Source organism: Lycium ferocissimum, unplaced genomic scaffold (genome assembly GCF_029784015.1).
Source record: "Lycium ferocissimum isolate CSIRO_LF1 unplaced genomic scaffold, AGI_CSIRO_Lferr_CH_V1 ctg13143, whole genome shotgun sequence".
NCBI lineage: Eukaryota > Viridiplantae > Streptophyta > Magnoliopsida > Solanales > Solanaceae > Lycium > Lycium ferocissimum.
The window spans coordinates 1-11,291 of NW_026714723.1; the positions used below are offsets into that span (position 1 = coordinate 1).

General features: G+C 40.3%; 1 non-coding gene across 1 annotated transcript; it reads right to left on the reverse strand.

Moving 5' to 3' along the window:
- Nucleotides 1-4,045: 4,045 nt before the first annotated feature.
- LOC132042079 (small nucleolar RNA R71) lies at nucleotides 4,046-4,152 on the reverse strand. Its single transcript, XR_009411339.1, has one exon. It is a non-coding gene; the product is annotated as a small nucleolar RNA R71 (small nucleolar RNA).
- Nucleotides 4,153-11,291: the final 7,139 nt, after the last annotated feature.

An 11,291-nucleotide genomic window follows, 5' to 3' on the forward strand; every position in this document is an offset into this window, starting at 1 on the left:
AATGGTAACCGTTTTCAAGCTCGGATTTCTAGATTTAGGAAAGTCCCCGAGGCGCGGGTTCAAGCCTACACGTCTAAGACATGCCAAAGAAAGAAGGGGTAAGCCTTACATACCTTACGGATGACTTGCGCTCACTTAAACTCAAATCCCGTTTCGTCCGAAATCTGCAAATGGTCACTTTTACCAATTAGTATTCATAAGACTTGAAATTTCAATCTTGAACTAATACTTGTCTACCGGAATTCGGCGGCACCTCCTATAAATACGACACCCCGAGAATTAAACTCGGCTCGAAACAAGCAACAACAACCAAACCAACAATTAAGATACAATATCGATCATCCAATTCAAAATACATTTCAACAGTAACGCTCTTTACATAATTTCCACAACTTTCCCAACATTCCAACATGCTACTTACATTCCAATCAATATCGACGTTTATACGTTCAATTACTAATCCGAGCCCATTCACACAATGAACAAGAACACTTTAAGCAATTCATGCAATATTGCAAACAATCCAACCAATATGCCAACTTACCCGAAATGCTCTCTCAAGCCCGAAAACACTACTAACATATTTTCCTTTTCCAAAACTCATAAACTACATCAACAATCTATGCATTAACAACATGATCCTCCCAAATATAAAATTCACATAAGAGTTACATTGGCTCCCAAATCAGCCCACGACCATCACAACTTCAATTTCATTCATTAAACTTCATTTCTACCTTATAGAATTCATGTCGACAACGATTAAAATACTAGATAATATGACTTCTTTTCTTGCATACAAGCAGCCCATTTTCGGCCACTCTTCAACATACACCACTCCATGTTTCTCATTCATTATCTACATATTACAACAAGACACAAACATGCTAAATACCATGAATTCACTACTCCTCCCAAAACAACACACCACACGGCTAACTTCACATTCCACACGGCTACAACTTCAACTTCTATGTTTTCTTAATTTTCATTCATTTCCATGCTTAACAACATACATAAGACATGCACAACATATAAAAGAAGAGATTAGAACACACCTTCTTCTTCCAATCTTCTCACACGGCTAGGAGCTCCCTTTGCAAGAATAAGTGTTTTATTTGCTTCAACAACTATCCTACGTTAAAGAGCACCCTCCAATTGGTAAGAGAACTATGAGAAATTATTTTTTTGGTGATCACTCTTGAGCCTCAATTCTCCATGGCCATAGCCGAATATGGCTTGGTCTTTTTTTCTCCTTCTCAAATTTTCTTGAAACTTCTTGGTGAAGTGAGGAGATAGATGACCAAGTCATCTTTTTATTAACACAACATAGCCAACCATGTGGCCATGGCCCACCTAAGGTGGCCGGCCACATGGCTTTTATTTTCTCCTTCTTTCTTTTTTTTTTCCATAAATTTATTTCCCTTCCATAATTAGAATACTTCCCAAAAATAAACTTTGGCCCCAAATGATTCTTTAATATTTCCATGCCAATAAAATCATTCATCACTTATGCTTTTAGAACAAAATCGTGGTTGAAAGTCCCGACTTCATGTCCCGGAATGGTCTTTCCCTAACTTATCATAATTTACTCATTCTGTCCCGTTGTTCAAAATACGGGATATAACAGAGCAATTGAAAGACTTGCTTAAGAAAGGCTTTATTAGGCCTAGTTCATCTCCGTGGGGAGCACCCGTATTGTTCGTCCGAAAAAAGATGGCTCCTTGAGAATGTGCATTGACTATCGGCAACTGAATAAGGTGACGATTAAGAATAAATAACCTCTTCCAAGGATTGATGACTTATTTGACCAATTACAAGGCGCCAAATGGTTTTCAAATATAGATTTGAGATCCGGGTATCATCAAGTGAGAGTTAGGGAGAAAGATATCCCTAAGACGGTCTTCAGAACAAGATATGGCTATTTTGAGTTCCGTGTAATGTCATTTGGGCTAACTAATGCACCGGCAGTGTTTATGGATTTGATGAACGATGTGTTCAGACCCTTCCTAGATTTTTTTGTGATTGTATTCGTCGACGATATCTTGGTGTATTTGATGTGCCGTGAAATTATGGCACATTCGATATTTTTTGGCTATAAGTTTTACTTGTTTTTTAGCAAGTCTTGGTCTTTCTGATGTGTTTGTGACATGTTGCAGATATTTAACGTGTTTCGGGAGCAATTCGTGGAAATGGAGTGAAAAAGGTGTTCAGAAAAAGAAATTAACTGAAGCCTGAGTTATACGGAGGAACATACGGACCGTAGAATATTCACGGTCCGTAAATTCCATCGTGAATGCTTAACGAATGGGTCTTTACATGAAGTGGATGTCGAGCGAAGTACGGACCGTATAATATTTACGGTCCGTAAAACTCACGTATGTTGGTTCCGGAAGAGTTGTCAAGACAAGAGGATTTACGGGCAAGTTATACGGACCGTATAATATTTACGGTCCGTGAAAGTTGATCGTACATCTTACTGTTTTGAAGAGATTTCACGGAAGGCATTCATTGATTCTACGGACCGTATAAAAGTACGGTCCGTACATTGGTCCGTCGAGGGCAATTTTGTCAGTCCAGTTTTGCACGGCTTTGACTCTTATAAATACCTGATTTTAGGTTTCCTATAGATTATTCAATACATAACTCAGTTTTACTTTTCCTTAGTATTAGCTATTCATAGTTTCGAATTCTTTTGGAGATTACAAACAATTGCAATTAAATTCTCTTCAATTCCAAGCAATCAATTGTAAGCATTATGATTTCTATTACTTCTTATTGTTCTTCTCCTTTTATGAGTAGCTAATTTCCCTTACTAGAGGGGCATTGTGAACCCAATTGATGGGTGTTTTGTGATTGGGTTTGTGATTGATATACGGATAATGGATTATTAGGGTTTGTTTATTCTTCATTCTTCATTCATAATTAATGGTTGCAAACATTGATTAATGCCATAAACCTTGATGTATTTGGAAAAATAATTAGGGTTGGTAAGAATAAACAACAACAACTCAAAGCTTTAAACTTTGTTTAATAAATTCACTTAGGAATAAGAAGAATTTACTTGGCATGATTAATCATTCTTTATAGTTACTTTTTATATTTGGGAAAATCATAGAAAGAAATAATCTTTATTTATTGGGAAATAGTAGAGATTCATATAGGGATTAAGTGCATTCATATAATGATCCATTAGAAGTATATCAAGATCAATACACATGATCATACACTCTATCTAAAGGGGACACAACCTTAGTTTCTTTTACCATAAATTCACAACCAAAGCAATAGTTAGCAATTAGTTATTAAAAACCCAACTTTTACCAAAATCATCGGATTAAGACATTAGACCTAAACATAGCATTCTACGACTTTAGTAACCTTTTCACACCCTATTCCCTGTGGGATTAGACCCCAAACTTGTTGGGTTACTATATTTGACAATGTCCGCGTTATACCATTAATAGGTGTAATTTGAGCGTATCAGTATTTGGCGCCGTTGCCGGGGAATACGGTTTTGAAATTACTAAATAGTATTTGCTTTATTGAAGTCTTTTGCTTATTCCATCACACCTCGTTTGCTACTCTGTGTAAACCAGGTGAACATAAATCAGAATCAACAAAATCAACGTGCTGGTAACCAGGGGAATCGGTTGAACAATCAGGCGAATGATTCAGATGATGTGAATGTTTTCGCTGAGCGTGTTCCAGAGGAGGATTATGCATCTGCCATTGTTCAGCCTCGAGTTGGGGTTGCTACTGTGAAAATTGATTCCTCCCTATACCAGTTGTCGAAGCTTGAGGGATACTTTCAGAACTCTACCGAGAATGACCCTCAACGTCATTTGCAAAATTTTGTGGGTGTGTGTGCTAATCACATCCAGAACAACATTCCAGAAGATGCTATTCGGTTGAGGTTATTCAAATATTCCTTGTGGAGAGGCAAGAACATGGTTCGAGAAGGCCCGAAATTCGATTACTTCATGTAAAGAATTTGGGATGGTAGCTACTTTTCTCACAAAATGGTACTTACAGCAAGAAAGCTAAAATTTTTGACAAGATCTATGAATTTAAGCAGCGACCGGGGGAACAATTATATGAAGCATGGGAGAGATTCAAGGATTATTTGCAGAAGAGCCCAAATCATGATTTTCCGGATAACATATTAATGGAGAAGTTCTACCGAGGGTTAGATCCAGTGACGCAGTCAGTTGCGAATAATGCAGCTGATGGTTGTTTCATGAACAAATCTTATCGACGGGTGACCACCATACTTAACAAGCTGACGACTCATAATCAGGCTTGGCACTCAACAATCTTTGATGTGGTACCGTTTGGTAATGCTATGATCCAGAATATAGTGAAGGAGAATCAAGATACCCAGCAAACATTGGCAGAACTTGCAACCAATATCTCCTTGCTGACAAAGAAGTTTGATGAATCCCAGATCAAGAAGGTAAATGTTTGTGAGGAAGAGGCAGTTTTACCAAAAGGGATGTACCATACTCAAGATGGTCCGTTCCACGAAGGGCCTATGCGAGATTGAAGATGCTAATTATGTTAATAACTCTCAAGGGAGTTACCGAGAGACGAATTACCAAGGTGGTTATCGAGTCGGAATCAATGGAGACCTCGACAAGGTCAAGGTGCTTATAACAACTGCGGGAACTACAGCAATAATTATGGTGGTGCGAACCAAGGGAGCTACAACAACGGTAACAATTTGGGAACAAGAGTTCCAATCTGTATATACCACCGAAAAGGGGTCAACGAGCCAGGTAGTTCGAAGGTTGAATCAGTGCTTGAGAAGATTACGGCAAATCGGTCAAGTACGAGAGAACTTTATACGGGGCGACGAGAGACGATGGGTTCCCATACGGGAGCTATTCGGAAGCTCGAGTCACGGATGAGGGATATTTCTAGAGAGGCGCACCCTCCTAAAAAGGAAGGACTTCCGGTGACACTATTCCAAATCTAAAGAATGGGGGAGGCGGTGTAGACCGTGTGTTTGCCATCACTACTAGGAGTGGTAAAATACTCCAAGGGGCTGATGAGAAGGTGATTGATCTTGAGCCGATAGATGAAGTGGATGAGGTGCAGTCTGAAGCACCCATTATCGTTGATGAGAATGCTACTGACAAGAGGGTTGCTGATATTCGGAGATTGTGAAGGCGGTGAGAACACGAGCAAGTAACTTTGAAAGGGGCTCTCCGCCCTTTGACTCAGCTTTTCAAATCTACACCACCCTTTCCTCAGAGGTTGGTAAAGAAGAAGGAAGATGCTAAGTTCGAGAAGTTTTATGATCAGCTGAAGCAGTTATCTCTAAATTTTCCCTTCTTGGATGATGTCAAGAAGATGCCCGGTTTTGCTAAATAGTTAAAGGACTTGTTGACCAAGAAGAAAATGGTTCAACACGAAACCATAAGTTTGACTCACACTGTGAGTTCTATAATCTCAACTACTACTGTTCAGAAGAAGGGAGATCTTGTGGCGTTCACCATTACTTGTTCTGTTGGGCACCATGATTTTGCTCGCGCTTTGTGTGATAATGGGGCGAGTATTAATTTGATTCCCCTTGCTATATACAAACAATCAGGTTTGGGGATGCCAAGGCCGACGACTATGAGGTTACAAATGGCTGATAGGTCTATCAAAGACTTTGTTGGGGTGGTTGATGATGTACTTGTGCGGGTTGGTGATTTTATGTTGCCCTGTTGATTTTGTAATTCTTGATTGTCTTGTTGATAGGGACATTTCTATTATTGGGAGACCTTTCCTTGCTACGAGGAGAGCTCGATGGATTCGGAGAAAAATGAAATCAAGTTAAGTCGACGATGAAGAAGTGACCTTTCGGACGGCAAAGGATGAAGTTACCAAGTGCTTATGAGAGCATTTCGGTAATTGATTCGGTTGACGTTATTGAAGAATGTCACGACCCATCTAGAGGCGCGACGAGTGCTAGATACTTATGCCCGAGCACCCACTTGTCTACCATATTTCCTTTATTACTAAGTGGGCCATATAGGCGCACCATTTTTTTTATCGACATAACATTGATAGCATAATAATATACATAGGCTAGCCGGCTTTGATAGTACATTATACGGCGACAAGGATCATCGATGCAAAATATCTAAGCATGCGTATCTACCTACGAGCCTAAACATAGTACAAATACACATATACATAGGAAGGGCCGGAAAGTCTTGTCGCGCCGAATATATACACAAGAATAGTACCAAGAAGCGGGCTCGGGGAGTAGCTGGGCCCCGCTAATTCTGGCGATGGAGCTCACTAGGAACCGAGGTCCGTCACTCGGCGACTGCGCGGCATGAACGCGGCGTCCACGAAGGGACGTCGGTACAAAAAGTGTACCGAGTATGTAAGGCATGGAAATAAACAACGCCAGTATAAACATAGGTATGAATAACCCTATCATAGGATCAGAGGACACTTAATGAGATAAGAAAGTAACCTGTACATAGGAATGCCCTTTCAGGCCAGATAGCATGCACGCTTGTCTGTTCTTGGATAACATTTCTTTTCAGACATAGAAAATAGAGATACGGGTTGTATCACGTCTTATCATTCGGATAACATTTTTTTTTTCATAGACATAGAAAATAGAATCATGGGTTGTATCGATCATAGCATAGTAGGTCATATCGTGTCATAGCATATCGGTCATAGCATAGGTGATCATAGCATAGTAGGTCATAGTAGGTCATAGCATAGTAGGTCATAGCCGATCATAGCATAGTAAATCATAGCATAGCATAGATCATAGCATAGTAAGTCATATCATAGCTGATCATAGCATAGTAAGTCATAGCATAGATGATCATAGCATAGTAAGTCATAGCATAGTAGGTCATAGCATAGCACCGAACAATGTCGGCTCGCCCACATAGCACCAAAATACATCGGCTCGCCCATATATCCCACTTCCGGGCATCCCGCGTCCGGGATGATAAGCCAACTGACCAGGTGGCAATGAAACATAGTTCCCTTCCCAATTTCCATGTATCCCTTCCCCCATGTCCCCATGTACATATGCATATTTCTTATACATATATCATATCATATTATATCATGTCATGTTATGTAGTGTCATAGACATTTCCTCATCTTCAGCATCATCATTTCCACCATAGAATCATAGTCGTCGTTTTAGTCATAAGAACTTTCAAAAACTGCAAAACTTTGATTTAGAGGTGAATAAATATTTTAGAAAACATTAATAAATTTTTAGAAAGGAACACAAGCCTTGGAATCGATGAACTGGTTAAATCAGCTATTATTTAGTAGTCAAAATAATAATCCAAATGCAATTATAGAACGAAAATAAACCAAACAAACAATAAGAAAGAATTCATGGCGTATCAAATTTACGTGTATCACAATTCATGGCGTCACTTGTGAGGGTCTTAGTTCCTTATTTGGGTAAGTTGGAGATGTTTAAACAAGTTTTTCCGACATTTCACGCAAGTTCTAATTCAATTCTACTGAATGAATAGTAGTTAGTTTCAGTCTCAGATTTCTAGGAAAGGAATTATCCCCGAGGCACGTATTCAAGCCTATGACGTCTAAGACATGCCAAAGAAGGAAAGTGAAGTCTTACATACCTCTTTTCGCTCCTTATGCCACTCCAAATTCAAGTCGCAAATCCGCCAGAATCTACAAATTGGTCATGTTTACCAACATGATTAGTGCCTTTAGAATTGAATTCTTAAAATAACACTTGGCTTCCGAAATTTCGGCAGCACTTCCCCCGTAAATACATCATTCCCCAAAATCATCTTAGCCAATTCTCATCAACAACAATCCGGGAATTCAACCCGGCCAAACCATAAATCATAATATCACAACCATATTAACAATTTTCAATTTCAATCCAAGATACATTCTAACAACTTAATAAATATACTACTTCCTTCAAGACTTTCGACTTCCAATAAAAACAATAATAATCTTATAATATATTTCCCAACAACACCATACCAATATCATTGTCTATCATGCATGTAAGAACATAATATTCGATTTACATAGCTTCAACCACAAGTCTCCAACTTCTACCATTTCACAAAGATTATCAAGCTTTTATAGGCAATATAGAATCCACAACATAACAACAACCAAAACATAAAATAAAATTGATTCATTTTCCTCCATACTACATGCAACTACACGGCCACATATACACACTACCTCACGGCCACCTTCCTACATCCACAACTACAACCTCTCCAAAATCATTCAACTTCCATTATCAACATGACATTCACAACAATAACAACCAAACACTTACACAAAATGATTAACACATAATTTCCACACACACACATATATCTCATACACGGCCACACCATAGTTTCTATTCTTCCATGAATTTCATCCATTTTCTTACACCTTACACATGCAAAATCATCCACAACATGCAAGAAAGAATCAAACCTTACCTTTTCTTCAATTCTTCACTTGGTTAGAGATTCCAACTTATAGAAATAGGTGTTCTTCTTGCTCCAAGAACCACCCCATCTTGCTAGGGACCCTTGAATTGGTATGAAATGATTTTTAAGGAAATTTTTGTCAATTTTTCTTGGAATTTTTCCACTTGGCCGAAGGCCTTCTTGGTTTTTCTCCTCTCTTTTTATTTTTTATTTTTTTTTATTCTTCACTCTCTTGAAATTTCTAGAGAATTTGGATGAAAAGGATGACTTAGTCATCTTTTAAATGGTATGAATTAAATCCCACATGGGCTAAGCCCATGTCCATGGCCGGTTGGGCCTTCTTTTTTTTAAGAAAAATCCAAGCCCAAATATTTTTCTCTCATGACAAATTGTAATTCATAAAAATATTTTCCAAATTCCAAGTTTACCCTTCGCCTCCCTTATTTTCTACGAGGCGTAGTGCGAATGTCCCTTTGTGCCCTTGACCTTTCTTGATAATTCCGCTTCCAAATTCTTCATAAACCATTCACATGCTTAACAAAAATGAAATTATGGCCTTGCTTGTTGTACTCCCGCATTTGTCTTGAATTACCCGATTGCTCAAAAATGCGGGATATAACATCCTCCCCCCCTTTAGAACATTCGTCCTCGAATGTTAAACTGGCCTCGTGGCGTATTATGACGTTCGGGGGAGTCTCCTTCGTAGATATCCCACATGTCGCTTAGCATGTCCATTTTAGCACGTTCTCCCTTTTTGCTAGTCTAACCTGCCCCAACCTACACGACTTCTATAGAGCTTCCAGTCACTTCACACACTCTAATTTACTTTAAACTACTTACTTTCACATTCGTCCCCAGTTCCCTCATTTATGAAATTTTCAACATATTTCCCAGGGGGGTTACCCATCGCAGGATTGCTCTCACTTTAGCACGCTTAACTTCGAACCTTTAGTACATTTCGGCGTTCTAACGCTAGTAATTTCGCCTCCACTTCCCGGACTATCTTTATCACGTAATCTGGGGCGTATTGGTGTCTTGACAAATTTCTGAAGCATTTTCGTGACGCATCTTTTCTTTTAATTACCAATTTAGCCTTTGTAATCACTAACATTCACCTTCTACCTAGGTGCACGGCTGTTTTCATCCTAAGTCTCCGAATTTCCCTATACTCAATGATACAATGAGCGGTATACAATATAGTAGAATCAGGGTCAATTTAACGTATGCATGTAATAGGAATATGCTGATAATGTACCTGTAGCAGCATCTGGGGAGGGTTCAGGATCCTGCCGTCCTGTTAATGCATATATACGGTGTGGAGGGCCGGCTGAACTAGATGCCCCTCCTCTGCCTCGACCACGACCCGCGGGAGTCTGGGAGGCCTGCCCCGGAGGGCGCACAGACGGTGACGAACCCACTGCTGACCCGGCGGTCTGAGCTCTACTTCCTTCATTCCTTAGCGGACAATCTCGCATCAAATGGTCCATCCGTTCGCAGGCATAACATGCACCCGTATCGCGGTAACACGCCCCAGTGTGGCCCGCCACACCGAGCACACCGTAGTGGGGGTTGCCCCCGTCCGCCGGAATCCACCCTATACCGGGACCCCGAAGCTCTAATACCCCGGTCCGGTCCCGAATAGGCGAGCGGTCAAATCCCTATCCGCAAATCGAGGGCGGACCGGCCACCGATTGGCTCGAATACTCAAATTGCTCCTGCGCTTGCCCCCCTCTATATTCATTTCTAGCCCCGAAAGATCAGCCTCTTTTTCTGGAACCCCTATCTGGGTAACTGTCACGACCCAACTAGGGGCCGCGACGAGTACCCGATACCTGTACCGGGCACCCCCTGTCATACGTCTTATTCTTATTACTAAGTGGGCCGTATGAACACTAGCATTTTTTTTTCCTTAGCAACCTCGATAATAGCATACATGTACACGAGTAGTGATAATCAACTATATACAAAGACAACTATCCATCTAACCGTACATATCCGACGAGCCTCTAAACACGATACATATAATTACAAGTAACGACTTTGCCGTGTCCAAATATATACACAAAAACAAGTACCCAAAATAGAAGCTCGGAACAACCGGAGCGCTTCCAATGTACTACCGAAAAAGCTCCTAGAGTCGAGCCCGTCAACCCGTCTACCGCGTGGTACGAGACGCAGCCCCAGAAAAGGGGTCAGTACGAACAGTGTACCGAGTATGTAAGCCATAGAAATAATACAGCGAAGCATGTAACATATGAGCAATAACAACATGTGGGACCAAAGATCATATAACGAGATAAAAGGATGATCTGTACCTGTAAGTGCCTTTCAGGCGGATATCATGCTTGCTTATTATATATATATATTTCTTTCAAAACATTTCTTGTCATATACATGTGAAAATAAAACAAGTCATGTCGCCGAAATACGTCGGCTCGCCCACATGTGTCCCGCGTCCGGGCATCCCGCGTCCGGGATGGAATTACGCCAGCGACCGTGTGGCAATGCGTCTATAGCGCAACATGTATCCATTCCCCAAAATTTCCCCATTTTCATATACATATCATATACATGTCATGTACATATCATATAAGCAGCATGCATAAGAACCCAAAGAAAGTCATGTGTCTATCGGGGTAACGTAAGGTCGGTAGCCCCCGACTACCTTATGGAATAACCACGGTCGTTTCGTCTCACCTTGAAGGAACAATCATTATAAGGCGAGACCATCAACGAATAGCAACACCATAAGAAAGCATAAAATAAGATTATAAAGTTCCTATGAAAGAAGTAATGGAAACCGATATGCACGTTTATCGAGACTCGGTGACGAACATA